General features: G+C 44.1%; 1 protein-coding gene and 1 long non-coding RNA gene across 4 annotated transcripts in view; one reads left to right on the top strand and one right to left on the bottom strand.

Moving 5' to 3' along the window:
* Nucleotides 1–22,611, bottom strand: part of TDRD15 (tudor domain containing 15) — a 320,944-nt gene that overhangs the window by 93,413 nt on the left and 204,920 nt on the right. The window lies entirely within an intron of this gene.
* LOC143675931 (uncharacterized) lies at nt 1,734–12,519 on the top strand. 3 transcript variants are annotated; one of them, XR_013171692.1, is made up of 3 exons: nt 1,734–2,017; nt 3,300–3,388; nt 12,062–12,519. It is a non-coding gene; the product is annotated as an uncharacterized LOC143675931 (long non-coding RNA). The 3 variants fall into 3 exon arrangements; XR_013171691.1 differs by lacking the exon at nt 12,062–12,519 and adding an exon at nt 11,402–11,440; XR_013171693.1 differs by lacking the exon at nt 12,062–12,519 and adding an exon at nt 8,453–8,630.

The following is a 22,611-nucleotide window of genomic DNA, read 5'->3' as shown; positions in this document are numbered from 1 at the left end:
CATGGAGTTGTGGCTCCGCCCACTCAAAGTGGGTCTTAATTAGCTTACTGGGGTCCTTTAAGAGGAGAACATGAAAACCAAATGACAGATGTTTTTGGAGATGCTTGGAACAGACTGAAGCTCAGAGAGGAGGCCACTGGATCAGGAGCTGAAAGCAATGAAACCCAGGAGCAAAGGGCCAACAGACATCGCCATGTGCCTTTCCAAGTGACAGAGAAACTCTGCTTGTGATCGCCTTTGAGTAAAGGTATCCTCTTATCGATGCCTTAATTTGGGCATTTTCATCGCCTTAAAACTGTAAATTTGTAACCTAATAAATCCCCTTTGTAAAAGCCAGTCCATTTCTGGTATATTTCATTATGGCAGCTCTTGCAACCTGTAACATTGTGTGTCTCTCCCAGCTGAGGTGAGCTCCAAGGAAAGCTCAGGGCTGGGCTTCAGGCAGTTCTGACCTCCGGGGTCATAGTACCTGGAAGGCTCAGTGATAACTTGTCCTTGTGATTGTTTCAGAAGGAAACAGCTATTTTCCATGTTAAATGTTTGCAACTATAGACACATGGATTAGTAGAGATATTCTTGGGCTTCTCTTCATTGTCACAATATTTTTCAAAAATTAATACTATCATGGTGGCAGGCAAGGGTTAATAGCTATTTAAAGGGGCCCAGGGAAAGAAGGAAAGAAGTTGTCTGTGATCATGATGACATAACTTATGAGGATAGGGTGGAGAAGCAAACCAATCAAATGTTGGATGCCAAATTACCATACATCATACAATTTATGAGGCAGTCAAAAGTGTTATTAAATTGGAGACCAGAACAACCTTCTTAATTCATCCTCATGACAGTGATTGTGATGACTCTGAGAACCTGGCTTAGCCTGAGTTCATTTTATGAAAGACCTTTCACTTTTAAAAATCACATTTACTGAATTTAAAGAAGGCTTGGCTTAAAATGTGTACAGTAAAATCATAATAAAAATGCCCCAATGTTCAATCTTTACCTGTACCTGAGGACTCATCAACACTGTGGGAGACATGCAATGGACTCTGCCTTTTCAGAAATCTAGTATTGATGCATTTTTCCCTTTTTCTCTGTAAAACAAAATAATTGCTCTCTAGATTTTAGAATAAGTTAAGTGATCATTTTTATTTATTTTATATTTAGGTTTCTTAGCTTTTATCACTCACTAGTTTATCCTGGCAAGTCAAGGCTGACTCAGATTAGCACCATCCTTTGCTGCATTCTTCATTTATCATTTGAGCCGCAGCTGAGGGTGCAGCCATGCTTAGGTGGAGTCCGTGGGGCCAAATGAGTCTCTGCCAGAGCTCATTAATGGCACAAGAACAGCACTTCTGGTGCCCTGTGCCCTGGCCTCCACTCTCAGGGCATCCAGCCAGCCAGTAGTGGTGGAGTTCCTGCCACATGCTGGGGTGGCGCTTCTGGGAAGACAAATCACACTGGAGGGCAAGGAGCTCCCACAACCTCAGATGTGCCTCACTTCTAAAAAGACTCATTCCTACTGGCCCTCAAGGTGGTACCCAGGTCCTGAGAGGGCTTGGCACCAAGTGGCCAGACAGTGGCCACGAGATCTATAAGAGTTAAGTGTAGAGGGATCAGTCTGCTCCTATTGCCTAGAGAGCATCCAGTAACTACTAATGTTCTTTCTCCCTGCCTCTAGGTCCAAGCCACTCTGTTCCCTTGGTAATGCCAGCCAGCACTGGGGGAGGGAGTGGTTGAGGTCATCAAAATTGTGATGTCTGAGCTGACTCTTAAAGAACGAACAAGAGTTCTTCCTGAAAACAAGATTGGCAATGTGTTTTAGGGTGAAGGAATGTCTTGAGCCAAGACACAGAGATTAGAAATAATGAGGAGTCTATGGGCAATTCCATGGCACTCAGATGGTAAGTGTGGGGCAAGAGTCGCCAGACTTGAAGATGGAAAACTGATTAATGGAGGACTTTCTAGGCAGTGCTAAAAGCATAGACTTTGTCCTGAAGTCAAAGAGGAGACATTGGAGGTATGAATGTGGTGGGTAATACAGTCAGATCTTCATTTTTGGAAGGATCACTCACTCTGACCACAATGTGGTGGGCAGAATTGAAAGTGAGAAGCTGAGGAATCGGTTAGGAGGCTGATGCAGAAATGTTGTTAAGAAACACCAAGACCTGAGTTAGAGCAAGGGGGTAGACAGGAAACAGAGCTGCCCCAGCCCCTTCCAAGGTCTGCTCTGCAATTCTTCATTTCTACTGAGGTGCTTCTGATTCTATTTCGGGGTCTCTCTCTCTCTCTCTCTCTCTCTCTCTCTCTCTCTCTCTCTCTCTGTCTCAATAATCAAAGCCTTGTGATAAAAAGAAAATCTCACTGGCCAAATAAATAATGAATAGGACAGCAATTTCAGGAGAGGACAAGCCTTTGGGGGAGGGGGTTAAAATCTTACCTTTCGTAAGACCATTCATGGTTCAGGAATGCTTGTAGGGGCTGACATTGAGTGCTCCGTCTCTCTGAGGCTCACCCCAGCCTCTTCAACAGCTCCAGCTGGGCTTACACAGAGAAGGGCTGAGGCCACACATTTCCCACCCACCAGAAGTCACTACAATCTAGAGTCTAAATATGCTTCTGATGAGGAATGGAGGTCCATGGCTGTTCTCTGCTTTCACCAGGAGCGGGGAGGCCTTGCTTGACTTGTAGCCCCATGCCATCTTATAGCCATTACTTTGATTCTTGCTCATATTTTAGAATCTATGACTAGTGATTTCTCATGGCCCAGGGTGAAAACCTCCCCCAAACATCTTCACTAACCAGGCATCCAGCTCAGCCTGGAAGATCCTCATCGGCAGGAAATTCACTATCTTTCAAGGAAGTCCTTGCCCCATTAGGATACTCTGACTGATAAAAATCTCTCTTTTATTGAAAAAAATCTATCTCTTTGTCTTTTCCACACATCAGTCTTTATTCTATTTTCTGAACCTACTAGAACATGACAAGTCTGAAGACATTCATAATTAACATTCACGTCTTCCAAAGTCATTTCCTCTTGAGCATGTGCATTTTCCATATCTGGGGTTATTTCCCAAATTACATGGCTTCTAGTCTCACTACCACTTTCACTCTCCTTTGTTAGGGTCCTTTTTAGAGTGTGGGCCCAGAGTCACCTCTAGTTATAGCAGTCAACATACTTAAAAGTAGGTAACATCAGTGGGGATTACAGACAGTGCTCGAGTTCAAAGAAAAAGAGGGAAGGCAGCACAGAGGAGACAGGAGGAGGGATATCAATCAGGACTCTTTCTCTTCAACTGCAGATGTGCTTCTGCCATGTGGCAAGAGATGTGAGCGTGTTGGGGTACATGGTAGGACTGCAGCCCACTCCAGGCTTCATCACCCCAGCTTTGTAAGTCATTTAATAAGATTCACCCACCTACAGAGCCTCAAGGGCTAATTCTAGTAGGTGTGGCAAGGACTATACGGCCAGCCCCAACAGTCACATGCTGCCCATGCTGAGTGGCCCTCCTTGAGTCTGGGAAGGAATGGGGACACTGTGATTGGGGGCCCTGTCAGAGCCATCTGGGCTAGGGAAGAGGGGGTTGTCTAAAAGACAGGAAGTGCTGGTACCAGAAAAAGGGGGAAAGGATGTCAGGGTGTTAATATCAACAGAGGTCCACTATGGAGATTATCTGAGGAAGAGGAACAGGCAGAGAGAGTGGCTGAAGGGAGCCTCAAATGACCTTAGCCTTAAACTTCACAACTTAGCCAAAGTCATTGTCAGAACCCAATTCTATCTGTGAGAAGTCTGCCCCTTCCAAAGCGTTCACACTTCTGCCTGAAGCGTGACATCCGTACAGCCCTGGGGTGTGTTCTCTGAACAGCTTGGGCAAAACAGCTTGCAAAAATGCCTTGTCTGTAGGTGGTGGAGAACCCAGCTGAGGGCTGAATGTGGAGGAAGGGTCCAGTCATCCAGGGAAGGAGGCCGATGAGAGCAGGGAGCTGGGCTAAAGGCCAAATGAGTGTCCTGGGAACCAGGGCTGTGGCAGCAGGTCCCTGGGACTCTCGGTCTGGCCAGGGTGGGTGTGACCACAACACACCAGGCACAACATTCTGGCTCTGCCTTCCAATCTCACCACTGCTCTTAGCCTCCTGGGTTACAGGATTATCTCCAAGGCTACTGGTCAGAAGCTGGGAAGAGAAGCCAAAGATCTGGTTCCAACTCTGGGTCCCTGGATTTTCATCCACACTGAAAAGCATGCCTTGATTTCTGTTTGCCTTACAATACCCAGAGTTTGACCTTATAATTGAATGCTTATTTAGAGGAAATCCTAATGAACAATTCCAAGCCAAACACCCTCTTAATGTAATGTTTTGAAAAGTTGTTTCAACCTCTTTAAGCAAAATGCCTGCCTGTACTTTATTGTAATGACTTTCTCAATACCTCATCTCCCCAGAGCATTTGTGATTGTAAGTACCTTCTGTTTGTTGCTTAACCTATTTATTAAACGCATTCTTTCCCATTCAGCCCTAAACAGGCGAAATGACAATTTCAGGCTTTTCTCATTACATAGTATAAATTGGCCCAATTGCTATATGATCTTCTAGAAGATTCCTTGGGGTGTTTCATCCACCCCAACACTGTAATTGGTTAATTAAAAAGGAAAAGGAAAAACAAAGAAAAAAACTTGGGTCCTAATGCTGAGCTGTGAGTTTTTTGGGGGGAGCCTAAGTTTTCTCTTAAATGGTTAAAGGAGTTTTAGGTCTTTTTCACTATTGCAGCCATTTCATTTAATGAACACACAAATCTACAATTTTAGTGAGAATATCCCATTTTCAACATTTACAAACCTGAAATTGAGGCTCTTTCTCTGCTTCCCACGCAGGGTAGGCTCTAAGATTGAAAATCTAAATTGGGTGCAGCACATTCACTCGAGATTGGCAAATACCCCCTCACAATCAGGGCACATGATCATCATTTACTTTTTCTTTATAGAAATTCTTTTCAGGCAGCTAGATGTTTGCCCCAAATTCCTGCCTCCCCACAGAAGAAGCAGCCGTTGTTAAGCAGCTCAGTGGGGACTCGGTGCCCTTGGGAGATACTGGGGACTGGGCATAGCGATAAGTGGACGGGGGGTGCGGGCGGCTACCCCAGCCCAAGACGCCCAAGTCGCCCCCTGCAGGGACAGGATGCTGCGCTCTGTGGCCTGGGAACCTAGATTTAGGCCGTTGGGCTGTTCTGGAAAAGCAAGTTAGCATTTGGAGCTGATACTGTATCAGAGAGTTAAGGAAGCCATCCACCTGCCTCCTTAACATTCCCAACTGCCATCGAGACCCAGTTCAGGTTTTCTGTTCTCCAGAAAGTCGTTTCTGAACTGGAGGCCTGGGATAGTGGCCCTGCTCCAAGCTGTGGGGACCGCACGCCCCCAAGCACCTAAGACATCCCACCGCAGGGACCCTCTCATGCCCATTTTCCTTTCCAAGGCAGGAGCTATGTCTCGTGACTCTGTGCATCTCTGGCCCGTGGCACAAGGGCTGGAGCAGTAAATACTTAAGACGTGCCTGCGGCATGGGGCGTGCTGCAGGGCTGGGCGTCTGCGGAGCCCTCAGGAGGGTAACAAGGTGGCCACAGCCATGGACGCCACGGGCTGATGGCCAGGCACTCTCCTCAGGAGCTATTTCCCTTCCGGGTCTTTGGTATAAAATGGTAGAGAAGGGAGAGAAGGTGCTGTCGTGGGATATGAGCCCCGCGGCTGCAGTAGGGCTGGGCAGGCTGCCGTGGCCCCAGCAGGGGTGGACACTGGGGCTATGGGTGGGAAAAAGGCCTCCTGGGTGGGGCAAGGAGAAGGCAGCTGGGGGAGGGGCCCAGACAAAGCGCTGGCTCTTGGGGTGTGCTCTGGGACTTGGGTGTTCCCCTTCGAATGTGTGGGAGCTTTGTGCCCCCCCCCCAAGTTCCTTGGGTACATTATTACATTCCTAATATTGAAACAGGTCTTCAGGAGGACGGCTCCATTGTCACGACCTCCTTTACTGGGTCACACCACCTCCCAGGCAGTGCTGTAAATGCTAAGGGCTGCAACTAGATGATCTTGTAAAGGCCAAAAGTCAGGGAGAGAATCCCAAGGCTGGTCCTCAGAATTGGCACTGTACTTGGCCTCATCTATTAAATGTACCGTACCATCCTTCACTGCCACGTATTTAATTATGCATTGTAGAAGGGTTTAAATAACAATGTATATGTTAAAAACCCAGCTCCAAGTCTTCCAGAATTACTAATAGAAATCCCAGGGAGTAAAACCTATATTAAAATAGAAAATAAAAAATGCATAAACTGTACCGAGCCAATGTAATGGAAATCTTGCCAAAAACATAAAAAAGCATATGCATAATATTTTATTAAACTTAAGAAACACACACATAAATTCCTCTGTGGGATCCAAGTATATTAGCAGCAGACATGCCATAAAACTCAATTACTCCACAGTCATAAAAGACAGAATAGACCAAGTAAAGGCTGCCATTTTAAAGGAAACATTCCAAAATGAGAGAAGAAGAAGACATTTACTGTAGAGCTGTAATCGGGAGAATGACAGTGTCATGCTCAGCAGCCAAGAGTCGCATCTGGGAAGCTCCAGACCTAGGGGAGGTAGGGGTGCTGCACCCTGGGGGCTCCAGCAGAGGCAGGACCACCACCTGACCTTACAGGGGTGGGCACATGGTATCTGCAGGGGGCTAGGGAGAGGGCTGGGAGGTGGCCCACTCGGGGTGTCCCATGACTTTCCCAGCAGAGACTGGCTCTCTCCTTATCTTATTTCGCCAGGACGCATCTAAGGAGACAAGCCCAGACAGCTCAGGCAGCAAAATGGCATCTTTTATGACCAGACTCTTCTAACATGGAGGGGAGGGAACAAGCATAAGCCCGGAAACGCTGTTCTCATGAAGCAGAATTTGCTTCTCGAACCCGATGCCACAGTCCCAGGATTTGCAAAGGCACAGGACAAACATGACATCTTCTTGAGACATCAGTTTTACTGAGCAGTTTTGAGGGGAAATGAGTTTATATTAAACCAAATAGATGTTTTGTTGAGTAGAATGCAAAATTCACAAATATTTTGCATTTAAAAATACATAACATGTGGGGTCAAAGAAGTTTCATGCTTGTGACCAGCTGCTCCGGCTGCACCCCCACCTGTGGGTGGGTGTACACTTCTATAATCAGAGGTATTTAGACAGATAGGAGAGGTATGGCGAAAGGTATTCGTAGGTAAGAAACTTGATTCCTAGACTCAAACATTGTATGTTCACTGCCTGACCCTCATCGGTACACTTCCTCTCTACTGTGCCACCTTATCTATACAGCTAGAATAGAGCTTTATTTGTCTAAAAGCTTGACACTGAACCAAATGATCCCGTGAACACCTCTGAGCTGTTGGCTCTTTAATTTTCACAGGGCTTGAGAAGAGGGAGCTCTGGTAACATTTGGAATGTGCTCCATTTTCCTACCTGGTTCAACTGGGCTTTTCAATTGCCCTGCATCTCTGGGTTGCAGACTCAAAGAACCATCTCTTGAAATGCTCCAAAAAGGAGCAGAATCTCATTGTTGGTGCAGAACACTCAACCATTTCCCTCTCTTTAGAAAGGGTGATTGCAACCTCCCAGCAGGTGACAAGCTCTGATCAGCCTGGTAGGGGTAGCTGTGGAGGCACAGGCCTTAGTAAACATAACCCACAACAGATTGAAATGCTGTGAACACTTGCTAAATGGTTTGGCAAAGACTTAGATTCTTTTGCCAAGTCAAGTCTGGAAATAACAAATCTCAAATCCATTATAACACAGCCTTACAATGAGGGAGGGCCCAGATGATTTGGAGATTCTAAATTCATAGCGTCAACCAATTTTTCAGATATTTTCACAGAAAATAGGTCCTTTCACAATTCTGAGGAAATTAAATTCTAGTGGACATTCAGTAAAAGAAAAAGAAGATACATTGTGTTGTTAGGGGTAATCCATTTGTGAACATAGCTGGTGGTTTCCCCCTGAGCCATAGAATGGTAGATGTTCCTGAGGGCTCAGGGGTCAGGTCTGTAGGCTCTTGAATCCAGGAAAGCTAAAAGTGGGATACTGATGTCCCACCTGCAGCTGTCCTAGCAGCGGCGACTCAGAGGTCCCAACCTTCCCCAAGAGCCTGACACTCAAGCTCTGCTCTACTCTGGGCCAAATCACCACGTCGCGCTCTGTCCAACCCCAACCACTGTCTCTGGTGACCCGAGGAGACCATCTTGATGAAAGCCTATGCATTATTCATTTTTTGAATTAATAATAAATGTTTGTGAACATATACTATGTATCAGACACCATAGGGTCTGAAAATTGAATTCTCCCCTTTTTTACCTGAAAGCAAATCTAACATATGTACTGACATCCAAGGGAGAGGTGGGCATGACCCATTCTTATTTCTTTACTCACCTGACAGTCTTGAACAATTCATCTCCTACTGTCCAACAACTGGGTCCTACCAGCTGTCTCAGAGTCCTGGTTATTTGTGACAACCTGGAAGAGGGGCCTGATGCTGGATTCCCACTGCGCGCCTTGAGTGTCGTCTACTGGATCCCAAATTAAGAGTCACACCTTAAGTCTACTCTGGAATTCTGTATTGCCACAAAGCTGGCCAAAGCTTTGGGCCAGCTACCAGGATGCCCTACACTTCGCCTCCAATAGCACTTGTCACATTGTGCTGCAGTTTCCTATTTAATTGCCTGTTACCCTACTAGACTGGAAGTTCCATGAAGGCATAGGTGGTGTCTCCTGTCTTTGCTGCTCTATCCCCAAAGCTTACACATATTTCTGGTGCCACATAAGCACCTGATAAATATCAATTGACTGGAAAAAAAATAAACCTTTAATGCCTTTGATCTTCTGATCAATTTCAGCAAAGTTATAGCAAAATTCTCCAACAACATTCATCCCGTCTTCTTTGATCCCCCCACATATTATGCACTCAATGTAAAATGTCAGAGGCCAGGGGTCGTCAGATTCATTGACCATGTCTGCTTGGGTCTAATTACCATTATGAGATGTAATTTTGGGGAACTAATTTTACTTAAAATGACAGTGAGATAGAAAAAACAAACTTAGAAACATGTTCTTTTGAGACTTAGCAAATAACAATCCACAGGCCTTAATAAGTTAGTAAAATAACAGCACTTCCCAGAAAATTAGAGTCATTAATGAAATTCTGGAGTAAAAGCCATTTTTTTTTTGCTATTTCTTTTTCATTTTCACACCTCTCATTCAGATGTCAGGATGAGAAGAAATAATAAACATATTTCGTTCTAATAAATTCTTAACTTAGGCTTGCGGGTTATTCCAGAAAGGAATTGTATCATCATATTCTTGTGAAAAATGGAAATGTATGGTGGAAACAACCAACTTTGCCTTTAGCAAATTCTTGTGGTCTCATGAAAACATCAATAATGCAGTTTAGACAGTTCTGTTTATAGACTAGTTAAAAGGAAAATATAGTGTGCATACGTTATAATGGGTGATTCACTGACAATTGTGATCACTTGAAAAATGTAGCTGAATTTGGGAGAATAATGAAAATTGTGGGACTTGAGGAAAGATATTTGAACCATGCCGCACTTGTCTAATCATTCTAGAAATACTTCCCCTCTTCCTCTTATGTGGCAGGCCTAATGGCTGCAAAGATGAATATAGTTACTTTCCTGTGAGACAGACATACAAACCAGGAATTAGAGTGCCCTGTGTTCTGAGAGCTTAGGGCAGAATGCTGGGGGAGCCAAGGAGGGAGCTGGACTGAGTCTTTATTCAAGGCTGAGTTGGAAGCCTCAAGGTGGAGAGGAGAGGAAGGCTTTTATAAGTACATGGCAAAGATATGCAGACATGAAGGCATGAAAGAGTCTGGTGTACTGAGGAATAGCCAGGAGGGTGCCTTGGTGGGAAAAGGATGGGTGAGCACATGAAAATATGAACACAGAAGAGAGGCAGGGTGAGAGAGGTGGCTTAGTGCCAGTTTTGTGAAGAAGCCTAAGTGCCAAGGTCAGCAGAGAAGTGCTTATGTGATCGGAGTAAAAAGGGTGATCGGTGTGAAGACAGCCATGCTAAGGGATTCTGATTCAGATAAGGACAAAGATGTTGGGGGAAGGGGAAGGGGAGGGGAGGGGAGGGGAGAGGAAGAAAAGAAAGATGCATTCCCAGAACTGAAAGCAGCTGAATATGGCAGTAGGAGGGGTGTGTGGGTTAGTGAGGGGCGTAGGAGGTGAGCCTGCAGAAGGAGGGTGAGGGAGTTAGTGAGGGGCGTAGGAGGTGAGCCTGCAGAAGGAGGGTGTGGGGGTTAGTGAGGGGCGTAGGAGGTGAGCCTGCAGAAGGAGGGGTGTAGGAGTCAGTGAGAGGCGTAGGAGGTGAGCCTGCAGAAGGAGGGTGTGGGGGTTAGTGAGGGGCGTAGGAGGTGAGCCTGCAGAAGGAGGGGTGTAGGAGTCAGTGAGGGGTGTAGGAGGTGAGCCTGCAGAAGGAGGGGTGTGGGAGTCAGTGGGGGGCGTAGGAGGTGAGCCTGCAGAAGGAGGGTGTGGGAGTCAGTGGGGGGCGTAGGAGGTGAGCCTGCAGAAGGAGGGTGTGGGGGTTAGTGAGGGGCGTAGGAGGTGAGCCTGCAGAAGGAGGGGTGTGGGAGTCAGTGAGGGGCATAGGAGGTCAGCCTGCAGAAGGAGGGGTGTGGGAGTCAGTGTGGGGCGTAGGAGGTGAGCCTGCAGGAGGAGGGTGTGGGAGTAGGTGAGGGGCGTAGGAGGTGAGCCTGCAGAAGGAGGGGTGTGGGAGTCAGTGGGGGGCGTAGGAGGTGAGCCTGCAGAAGGAGGGTGTGGGAGTCAGTGGGGGGCGTAGGAGGTGAGCCTGAAGAAGGAGGGGTGTAGGGGTTAGTGGGGGGCGTAGGAGGTGAGCCTGCAGAAGGAGGGTGTGGGGGTTAGTGAGGGGCGTAGGAGGTGAGCCTGCAGGAGGAAGCCATGGTTAGAGCAAGAAGGTCCTTGAAAGCCATCCTGGAGCAACCAGGAAACCTCTGAAATGTGCAAAGCAAGCAGATGAAATGGTTGGATTTGCAGCTAAGAAAGAGTCCCCTGGAAAGTGATCTGGAGAATCCACGCGAAGCAAGATCAGTTAGGTAGCTATTTCAGTAGTCTAGAAAAGAGGTAGGTGATGGTAGCTCTCTTTATTAGCAAAGAGTTCAGGACCGAGGAATGAAAGGAGGCTCATGGAGTGGAAGCTCAATAGGGAGAAGGTGAGTGAGGGGTGTGAAGCCCAGAGAGGAGGAAGGTGCTGCAGAAACGGACAAAAAGGCCGCGTCGGGGGATGGGAGGGATAACTGTAGCAGGCGGAAGTGATTAGACCGCAATGTCTAATTTATTTTTTATTTCAGAAGTTGACTGGTTCTCTGCAACAATATGCTGTCACATTTTCAGATAAGGCAAGTAAGAGAAAGAAGCTGCCCCTATAAAGACTTTGTATTGGGGATACGGAGGGCGCTGATGTAGGAGGGACAGGATGGGAGGCATGTGGGATTCCAGGGCTGCAAGGTTTCCAGAACTGCTGGAGGGAGGGTGTCGCTCAAACTTTTAAGACAGGGTGAGCTGTGCACACTGCTATTAAATGTGAAAATAATAAACTAACAGTTCTCTCAAGTGGACTTTTTGTGGTTAGAATTAGAGCTTGTATCAAATAATCTATTGATATGATTAAGCAAATTTACTTGAGCAGTTTGATTTATAACTTGGACGGCATCCAAACTGCACATGGAAAGTTGCTCCATGGTGGGAATAAGGTGGGTTGGGGGGTGGAAAAGGGAAGTTGCTATAAGGCAGATGAGGAAGAAAATTAGGCAATTCTGAGTGGCTTATGGTTCAGTTTCCATTGCACCTAGGGAGGGCTTACAGAATGGGGAGTTACATTCACTGGAGTGGTATGTTTGTTCATTTTGATAAGCTCTCTCTACTGGACCAAAGCAGGTGTATTACAGGTGCTGCTTATCTACAGTGCCATAGAGCACATCCCATTGTTTCCTTTCTTTTTTTTTTTTCAGAAAGCCTCTGCAAGTCAACTGCTTTGTCTTCTGGAAAACCCTGCCTCGGAAAGGGGTCCGTCCCAACAATGTCCAGTGCAGGTGACCATTTTATGTTACTGAACAAGACACGGTTAGTGGTGCTGCCAGTTGGCCTTCATTGTGACCACAGCCGATGGATACAAATCCACCAGGCATCTCCGGGGAGGTGACCTGAGCACAAGCCATTGACTGGATTACTGCCATCCCAGATCCGTGTGTACTGATGAGACGATACATACGATGATGGCAGTAGCCAGGCAAACTCACCATCCGGAGTCTTTATCTCCAGATCTTCCCCCGAGACCTCCTCAGCAAAGGCACATTTTCTCTCTTTGTGCATTTAAAGGAAACATCTCTAACTTTCAGGGAGGACCGACTCAAAGATGAGGCAAAAAGATTTATCATAAATTATGAATGAGAAAACATTAAAAAATTAATTGGAAAAGTTAAGTATCAGTGTAGTACTTGTGCAAAATGCCTCATGGGAGTTGTGGTAGGCTCGGCTCACCGACAAGCCCTCCGTCCGAAGTGCTCCCTCCTGGGCACTCTGGAGGCACTGCTTAGGCTCACCAGGTCCCTACTGACATCTCCCGTCTTCCTCCCTGTGCCCTCAGTGGGTGCTCCTCAAACCTCAGCTCTAAATGTCTACTTTCCTTTTCTAAAGAGCATCTTCTTCCAAAATTTTTCTTTTAAGTTTTTCATATTTGTTGCCAACTCTCTATGCTCCCTTCCTTTCTCTGGCCTGGACTCCAGAACCTTCTCCCCAGGGCTTTCAGGACACGTGCACTATCCTGCGTGGACACTGACAGTTCAGAAAACTCAATCTGAATCTTAACTTATTATCTGGCCTTCCAATCTCCCTTTCTCTGTCAGAGACACCATTATCACACTGGGCACCCAGGCTCAAAGTCTTTCTCCATCACATTCAAACTGTTTCTGGGTAGTCACACCGAGTTTCCCTTTGCAATTCTTTTCGCATATTTACTCATTTTACTCTTTTTCTTTTAATTCCATTGCCACTTCCTCGAAAGGACCTAATTTATTTTCCTTCCCCTAAAATATATCCTGCTCACAAAACCAACCTTCCAGAAACACTATTTTGTCCTTACCCTGTTGAGAAGTGCAGGGAATGTTCTCCTTATGCGTCTCTGTTATCTAAAGCCTACCCTCCAAGGCTCATCTCCAGTTTCACCTCCTTCAGGAAATCTTCCAGAATTACCCCACCCCAGGGATTTTATTTTCTCTGGCTTTCAATAGCTTCTAGATGCTGTACATGTCATTTGCTGTTATCCACTGTATCATACTAGTACTTTTCTTTTTAAAGTGTATATTCTACTCACTCCAGGAAATTGCCAACTCATTGAGGACACATGCTGCCTTTATACTACATCCGTAGCCTGCCCAATAGCCCAGAATGGGGCTGGACACAACACAGGTGCTCAATAGTTGTGGTAAATGTGCAATGAATGACGATTACATCCCATGTATCTCCTTCTACACCTGACCACAAGCTTCGCCAGTTGCCAAAGTGTCTCTCTCTCTCACATACTCATGTAACTTAGCACAGATAATGGCAAATCGAAGTCATGATAATCCTAAACCTCAGCTACTAAGAGGACACTCTGTGTCATGCAGGAAGTCTCCTGGTGTTGTGCAGTGGAGACCCTATTTGCCGTCTGGGCCCTAATCAGGGAATGACTTTTCTCAGTGGAGGGAGCCCACCATGGCGTCTCACCCAGCACCTGTAGTTCTGAAGAGAAGATGCCTAGAGGGTGCAGAGCTCGGGTTAGAGAGAAGGGCCCCAGGCTGAACAATTCCAAACCAGTAATGGGTCAGTGGGCAAACAGGCCACAAAAGCCACTCTTTTATGGAGTTCATTTTTGTAGAATGTAAATGCAAAGACTAAGAATGATGTATACCTTAATTGCTGCATTTAGAACCCTAAATTTACACCTAGTACAGAACAGATACAAGCCAAGCTGGTGGGCTACACACAGAAAAGGGTACAAAGAGAAGGAGGGAAGGACAGACCAAGCCAGAAAAATAGGATGCTTTGAGGGGGTCTCAAAACTTCAGGAAGAAGTATTTCAGTTGTACATATTAAATTCAGGTTATCTTTGCTTTCTTTCTCTCTCTGTTCTCTTCTCTTGCCTCTGAATTCTCCCTTCAGACACAGACTCTGATATCCCTGGATCCTGACAAACAGAGACTCTTTTCCTAAGTCACACACACACACACACACACACACACTGATTGAAATGCACACATGCACATATGCACACACACACACACACACAACTGTCCTGACTCTGACCCATTTATACACAGGCATGTGAGAGCAGTGGTGCCTGACCACATCCACACTGCTGCAGAGCAGCGAGTGCCCCAGGACCTCGGATGAACATCTCTGCCTGAACTTCTGGGAAGTGCTGATACTGAAAACATTCGCTGCTTATCTGCAGTTCAAACTGAACAGGCATCCTGGATGTCAGCTGCTAAAGCTGGCCCTGCTCTGGGGGCCTCACAGTTGAGCACCTAAGCCTCTAAGGGGCAGGGGAGAGACTGCTTACAGAGAGAAAATCTGATTTCCAGTTCGAGACGTGGGAAGTATAGAAAATAGAATGTAACTTTTGCATGGTCCAAGAAGACAAAAGACTGTTTGTCTTTTGCCACGTTGTTAGGTGCACGTAAGGTTCAGAGGCAAACTGACCATGGGCGAAGGCGTTTGTTCAGGCACCGCCATGGTGAGAGTCTGAAGTCAGTCTGGGGAGGATAAGGGAACAGCCTTTGTAGTGGGGCACTGAAGGTTTTGGCAGGCACGGGAAATTGGGGGGGGGGGGGTTTCATTGGTTGGGGTAGAAGTGGGGATCAAGCAGGACATTGTAAGCCCCTCATTGGTGGGGTTTAAAATTTAAAGGCCACTACAGTTTTGGCAGGGTAGTAACTGCGGAGTTTTGGCAGGCACTGAGCAAGGGGATTTATCACAGGCATGCCGGTGTATGAGGGCGGATGCTGGGTTAAAGAGTTATCGCAGAAATGCCGTCTATAACTGCAGTGTGGAGACCTATGTGAGAGCTAGCTACATCACAGGAGTGGGAGAGGGGGGCTTGAGGGTCCTGGAAATTCTAAACCACATGATCAAGAGATGTGGGCTCTAGGCCCAGATCTGCAACCAAACTGAGGTGTCCACAGTCTAGCCAAGCCCAGTCTTTGGGCTTCAGCTTTCCTATCTATTAAATAATGGGATGATTATAAGATTTCAACCGGACTACAGACAACTCCTGGCCAAAGATGGCCATCTGTTTACTAAAACTTGCCAGTGGTAAACCAAGACGATGGACTGGTCAAAGGGAATGTATTAACAAGTGGGATGTAGAGGCTTTGGGGATAAGTGGATTAGCTACCTGTAAGGATGGTGGGTTGGGTGGCCATTGCTGAATGCCTGTGATGCTCTTCAGAGAGCCAATGAACACCTGTGGGTGCGTGGTAAGGCAAAGGCTAGGTAAGAAAGGCTGAAGGCAACTTTGGTTACATATAAAGAAGCTCTCAACTCAAAACCAAGAACCAAGCCCAGGATTTAATAGTGATAGTATTGCACTTCAAAGACCATTAAATGCCCACCCAAGGCAGGTCTGTTCTGTAAACGATAACCAGAAGCTATTCCCTGAAGAGGTGACTACATGCCTAGGAAGAAGAACCTCAGGACACCATGACACACATACGTCCCTCCAGTCCTTTTCCATTTACATAGACGTCTGTAAATAGGGGCATCCCCTTTACAGACTTGGGGAAGGGGAATATAGAGACACTTCAAGAACAGTTGGGCACAGGATGTGAGCTGATATTCCTACCCAGAGACCCAAAGCATATGTTCCTATGGGGTGAGTAAGGACGCAGGGTTGAAGGAGCCCCGGCCAAGACCTGGCGGTCACTTTTCCCATCTCTGAATACATAGTTGGGTTTGCTCGGCAGTTGGTACAATTTGGGTCACTGGTCTGTAAGGTCAGAACAAACACAGTGGAAGCCTCTGAACTGTGTACCCGCACACACACATATGCATGCCCTTGCACCCAAGGTAGTAAATCTAAAATAATATATCTTAGCAGCACATTCATCTTAGAAGAATGTGTAAAATCATTATTATTGACTTGTATCATGAAATGTTTCAATCTCAACATAAATCCTCATACCTGGGTAGGTCACAGACAAGCTTCACTTTTCCTCAGGGCTTTCAAAATTAGTTCATTCATATGCAGTGTGATATTAGTGAGAAAATGTAAATCATACTTCTTGCTTTTGATTATTAACTATTTGGCAAGAGTGCCTTTGTATCAAGAAAATCTTGAGTTGGAGTTTATAGTTCAGGGAATCTCTGTAATACCCTCCCATGACAACCAACGAGTATGAGATCATCAAATTCATTTTCTTCAATTTCTTTTCACTGCTCCCTAAACCTGCAATGATTCACAGCTTTTGCACATATATACTGAATCCAAGTTGTTTTTCAGAGTTTTCTTTGCAAACCGAGTACAAATATTTTCAATATATATCAAACAAATCAATAAGGGAAACAGCAGTCTCTTGTTTTAAAATTCCAGCAAATTCAATTTTGACTTATAGCAATAGCATCACCCTCTGTGAACGGAAAATATCTTCCACAATGAGCTGTAAATTTTCTTTGAAAAAAGTAAAAAAAAAAAAAATTAAATATCTATGCCACGGGTGATTTTTTTAGGCTGAAAATTCACAACTTTTGTTTGTAAATTTGGCAGTCAAATTAAGACAAAACATACCCAAATAACAAATAGGCAATGTCTCTTAAAAATGCATGACTCATCTAAAGTTAAAGAAATATCCTTTCAATTTTTCAAACTTTGAATCAATTGATTTTGATATTATTAAAAAGTTCTTATATTCTAGGGACAACTTGTAGCTTAATTGAAGATCTTTCACTTTATATAAAACATATGCTAGACTTTCCTTGTAATTTTCTAACAAACTTTCCATAATTGAAAATATAATTTCTTTTGCCATGTCTACATCTAAAACTTATTTTTTGTTTTGTATAAGAATCCAAGATACTTTATAGCTGGCCTAAGTTACAAGCTCAGCTCCTGTGAAGACTCTTATAAAACTTCTGTTAGATGTTTAATTCTGATTCTAGGTACCTAATTTTGTTAATTCTTTTTCCATTGTTGAGAGGAATGATCTTATTAGTTCAATGTAGGTTGGCTAAAAATGCTTTAATATTGCTCACTTGATTATCTTAAAATTATTTTACACAACAAATAACATTTTTTGTTTGGCTTTGCTACAGCAAATTACAATTGCTATTTATTCTGAAATTCGTGACATATTTTCTCTGCAGTTTCTTTTTTCCTTTCTTATTCCAAATGTCATACCAGCTTCTGCATTTTCACTCAATCCTGCCTCGGTAGCATGCCATCATTTATTTCTTCAATCTAGAAAAATAGTTTAATTATGTTATAATTAAAATAAAAATACATATTTCAATCTAATTGCCATTTACAATTTACTTAGGTGTCACTGTAATGTGTGCTGATTACAAAAATATTCAAATAAACACAATGATGCATTGGTGCCTAGAAAAAATATATAATTTGAATTTAATCAATTTATTGACATCAACTAGATTAGTGATATGTTTATCCATAATACTAGAAATGACGCATGTCCCTGAAATTCACTTTATAATATATCGGTAATGCACTACTCAGTGCAACATTACCATGAGTAATATAATCCTCCCAAAACAATGAAATTATGTTTAATAAACATTACTTCACACTGCTTTTGTCTTTAGCTTTAAATTCATTTAAATTAGCTAAGAGTAAAACTTCAGTCTCTCAGTTGCACTCGCCACATTTCAGTGGTAAATAGGCCCACCTATTTAGTGCTAGCATAATAGGCAACTCAGACCCAGACCTGGGCCATCCAGCAGAACCTCACATTCTTCCAGTACATCAATGGCATTAGTGAACTGGGCTGTATAAGGAGGAATTTGCTAGTATCCTGGAGATATTCATATTTATAAATATGTCATATTTATAAAACTTTTAGGGACCCAGTGGTCAGATTCATGTTACCTCTTCAAAAAAGGAAAAGTAAATCATTGTACCCCACACCGTCTATCTTGAAGCAGGAAGGGCAGTGTCTGCTGGCACAGTTCAGTTTGGTTGGCAGCATATCCACCCACAGGGATGATGCTCCCAGTCCTTATGCCACATGACTTAAAAGGCTGCCAGCGTTGAGAGGAACAAGAAGACGTGAAGGCTCTACAGCCCTGTCACTTGGGTCACATGACCCATAGACCCGATGGTGGTGGAGGCATCCGTCGGGGAAAAATATACCATGCAGAGGTTGTGATATACTCCAGCTGGAGAAGGACAATGCGGGCCTCCTAGGCTCTGGAGTAAGTCCATGCCTTCTGCAGTAGATAATCTTACGCATTTAAAAAAACAACGCCTGGTGTGCATCTGGGCCTTGGTATGTACAGAATGCCTGAAGCAGGGCAACAAGTATCTATATGGCTGACACTGTCCATCATCAGCTGAGTCCTGTCAGGCCCACTGAGTCACACGTTTGGGTAGGCAAAAGTCATCCACTGCGAGAAGGAAGTGGTGCCTTCTGGACTGAGCATGAGCAGGAACCAGGAAACATGAGCAAGTCCATGAGCAGGTAACCCAGATATCCCTGTCACCTACTACAATTACATTACTGGCCCTCGCTAAGCTCACTCCTAAGGCTGTATGGGGATCCCAAACTAGTAGTTGAAGGAGGAGAGAAATGTCCATTCGTGGTTTACAAATGGGTTCAACTTGTTATGCGGATACAAGCCAAAAATGGACGACAATTACATTACAGCCTTACGGTGCTCTTGAAAGACAGTAGTGTGGGAAGAGTCTCCTAATTATAAGAGTTTGATAGTGCATTTGGTCACCATTTTATACAAAAAAAAAGAAATAGTCCAAGGTTTAATATATATGGACTCATGGGCAGTGGCAAATAACCTGGCTGGCTGGCCAAGATCCTAGATGGAAAATGTGGTAAGATGAGGGACAAAATAGTCTGGGTTAGTGACCTATGAATGGACAAAAGGGAATGGTGACAAATGTGAAGATTTTTATAGCACACACTAATGCCCACCAGAGAGCATCCACCACCAAAGAGGCACTAAACAATCAAATGGGCAAAATGGCAGCCAGTTGCCATCAGCCAACTTCTGTTATGAGCCCCTTCAGTGCTGGCACGATGGATATATGAATAAAGTGACCACAGTGGCAGACATGGAGGCTACCCATGGGCCTCACAGCTTCCACTCTGACTTACCAAGGTAATCTAACTACTGCCACTGCAGCTATCCAGCCAGCCAGGAAACAGAGACCGATGCTGAGCACCTGAATGACGTCATCCTTCAAGAATATCAACTAGAACTGGCCATTTGGTAGTAAGATGACAAAAATGGGACCCTTTCATCCTGAAGGGCAGCAGTTCGTTCTCACAGGAATGGACACATTTAGCTTACTAGGGTTGCCCTTCTTGCCTGCAGGGCCTCATAAAGCAACACTACCTAAGGATCTATGGAGTGTTTGATACAAAAACATATGATCCACCCTGAGAGAGAGAGACAGAGATGCAGAGAATGGTGCATTCCTAGAACAGAATAGGGTTGGTATGCCTGGAGAACAGGAGGAGCTAACAAAGGGGAGGTGGGAGAGGTGAATTTGGAGAGGTCATGAAGCAGTGGATTATAAAAAGCCTTTGTAAGCCATGTTTAGAAATTTGGGCCATTTGTATAAGAGTAACCGCTGAAGGGTTTTTAAAGGGCGAGTGATACGATCAGATGTGCCTTATTATCTCTGACTTTACCTCTAACCTTATTTGTTCAGAAAGGAGGCATGCAAAGTTGTGAGCTAAATTACAACCTCATGTGAGTCAGGCTCTGTCCTATTTATCACAGAAGAAAACCCTCTCATTTTTATAATGAGACAATTGCCAAGATTATATATTTTTTTCAAGTAACAAAAATTTACAAAAGGGGTAGTAGGGATCTTTGTCGGCTCATATTTGTAAAAACTAAGAACAGAATACAGAAAAGCTCAAAGAGCATGTTTGAATACATCTCTTTGTAAAACATGACAGAAAGGAGTGATTATTTAAATTGGACAGGACTTTGCATTCCTGGTTCTTTGGTGGCAATGCCTTTTGTCTGAACTCTCTTACTAGAAAAATGTCACAAAGGATAAAAAATGAGTCCAATAAGTTTTATTCAATTTCAGAGTCTATTATATATTCTGTTTTACACAAAGCATATAATTTCAAATTTCACAGATAAGCATACTGAACATACACTTGGTAGATCTACAGCTATTTGTATGGGTGGAATTGAAACCCTCCAGGGAAGGCACATTAATAATTCCTTACTTGTAAGAAGAACAGCCATCTCACATTCCAACAATGCCCGGCCAGCACAAAAGTGATTCATGGTCATTTATGAAAACGGATTACCAATCACCAGATCTCAAAGCCATGGCAACCTTTATTTTTCAATCTCATAAACAATGAAGCTCTTTTTTGTTAAGCACATGAGGGACCTCTTTCCTGCAGAGAAGCTGGTAAACGCAAAAGCTAATTTTCCACATCTGACAGCATGCATGAAAGCTGATGAATATATATATGATAAATATATATTTCAGTAGAAGAAAAATATTAACGTGTATATACTTGTATACAATTCTCTTTCACTGAGCTGTGGATCCAAGAAAAAAGAAAAGAAAATCCTTTTCTTAGTGACCCAAAGGCAAAAATTTCCAATAGGACAGTTAAGAATATTCACTTCATTAATCCCTAGATAAAACCCAAATGCATATTTAGCTTCGATGGTTCTTCTGAACAAGATATTAAAATTGTAGTTTCTGTATTTAATAGGGGAGAGACACTAGACTATAATAATTCCTGATTTCTAGTTTAAATTTCAATGCTTGGTAAAGACATTGGACGAATCATTCATTAATTTGCAATCACCTAGGAGACACCAGGTACCAGGTAGAACCAGCAGGACTCTCTGACCAATGAGTCCTTTTGGGCCCCTTTCCCTGTTCCAATGGTTGAGTGGCAGATCAAGTAGATGAGAGACGGTAACAAGGTAATTTCTCTGTTTGGCCTTCACTAGTTCTCTTAGTGTCCCTTGAGTGCCATGGTGAGATAATAACTTCCCCTGGCGTGAAACCATGAATTGTGCTCACTACCAATCAAGCAGTCAAGGTGCCTGAGAAGGAACCTGAAATCCAACACTCAGTAAAGGGATAGACAGAGGAGAGGGACAGGGAGGTGCACAGGAGGTAAGTATATTTATTTCCCATGATAAACACAATTGGTCTTGCATTTGGAAAAGCTCCTTAAAACATATTCATTCAAAGTGGACTGGAGAAGTTGAGGGAATAATCAATCCTAAATCAAATATTTTGGGTCATGGTCAAGGGTGATGTGAGCCATAGTTGAAATTTTGTTGGGAGAAGTCCACTGGTGTCTTCGATCCCCCATATGTTAAAGGAAGGAATTTTGGGTTTGGGGCCACATTCTTCAGCTCTAATTCTTAAACTAGCCTGGATTTAGTCTCTCCAGAGCCTTAGAACTTCCATGTCTAGTCTCCATGTCTTTTAGCCAAGCTCTGCTGCCCACTGAAATACTCATAGGCTTAAGCCTCCTTTACTTCTATAATATGATTTGAACCACTCTGGTGGCACATCTGGGCAGGTGGCATCATATAATGGTAAACTGACTCCCCCAGTCAAAACTGTCCAGGTCGCTGCTTTCTTGCCTGTGTCCTTGAGCATTTTCCTCTCACCAAGCCCCGCATGGAGGTTTAGTTGGGGAAGCAAAGATAGTTTGGAAATTCCAGTCCAGTTCCAGCCACAAGAACAATTTTCGTTCTTGTTCTGCACAACATATACAATCTCTCCAGGGCCTGTTCTAAGCTGTGTAAGCAGATAATTTCCCGTTTCTCAATGGCATTTTTAATAGTTGCCTTCTGGAATCCAGCTTTCAGGGGATTTCCTGATAAGACCTATGTAATCAGGATGGAATCTCTTATTAAAAGGACTTACCTTTTCCAAATCTTTCCCAAAAAGTCTGTCTCTCTCTTCTTAAGTTATCAGGCTATCTATCAATAATTGAAGGTGAGATTGAAACTATGACCTTGGCAGGTAGTGTGGAAGATTTGCTGAAGTTGTTCAATATTGTGAGCTATTTTTTAGATTATGGAGTAGTTTTGAACTATATTAAAAATAAACTTTTTTTAACACTCTTCAGGGGCATGTACACAGGTTCCTTTATTCAACTAACATTTCACTGATTCAACAAACAGTACTATGGAAGTAGGGGCAAAGAGTAAATTGAGGACGTTTCCAGTTGTCCTTTCAGACTCATTCTCCTCAGCACATTGCAGTAGATGGTGTCTTCCCTTGTCCTGATTTCTGCAGTGTCTCAAGCTCTGAGTGTATTTCCAA

The sequence above is a fragment of the Tamandua tetradactyla genome, chromosome 3, assembly GCF_023851605.1.
Source record: "Tamandua tetradactyla isolate mTamTet1 chromosome 3, mTamTet1.pri, whole genome shotgun sequence".
NCBI lineage: Eukaryota > Metazoa > Chordata > Mammalia > Pilosa > Myrmecophagidae > Tamandua > Tamandua tetradactyla.
This window is presented reverse-complemented; position numbering and strand designations above follow the sequence as displayed.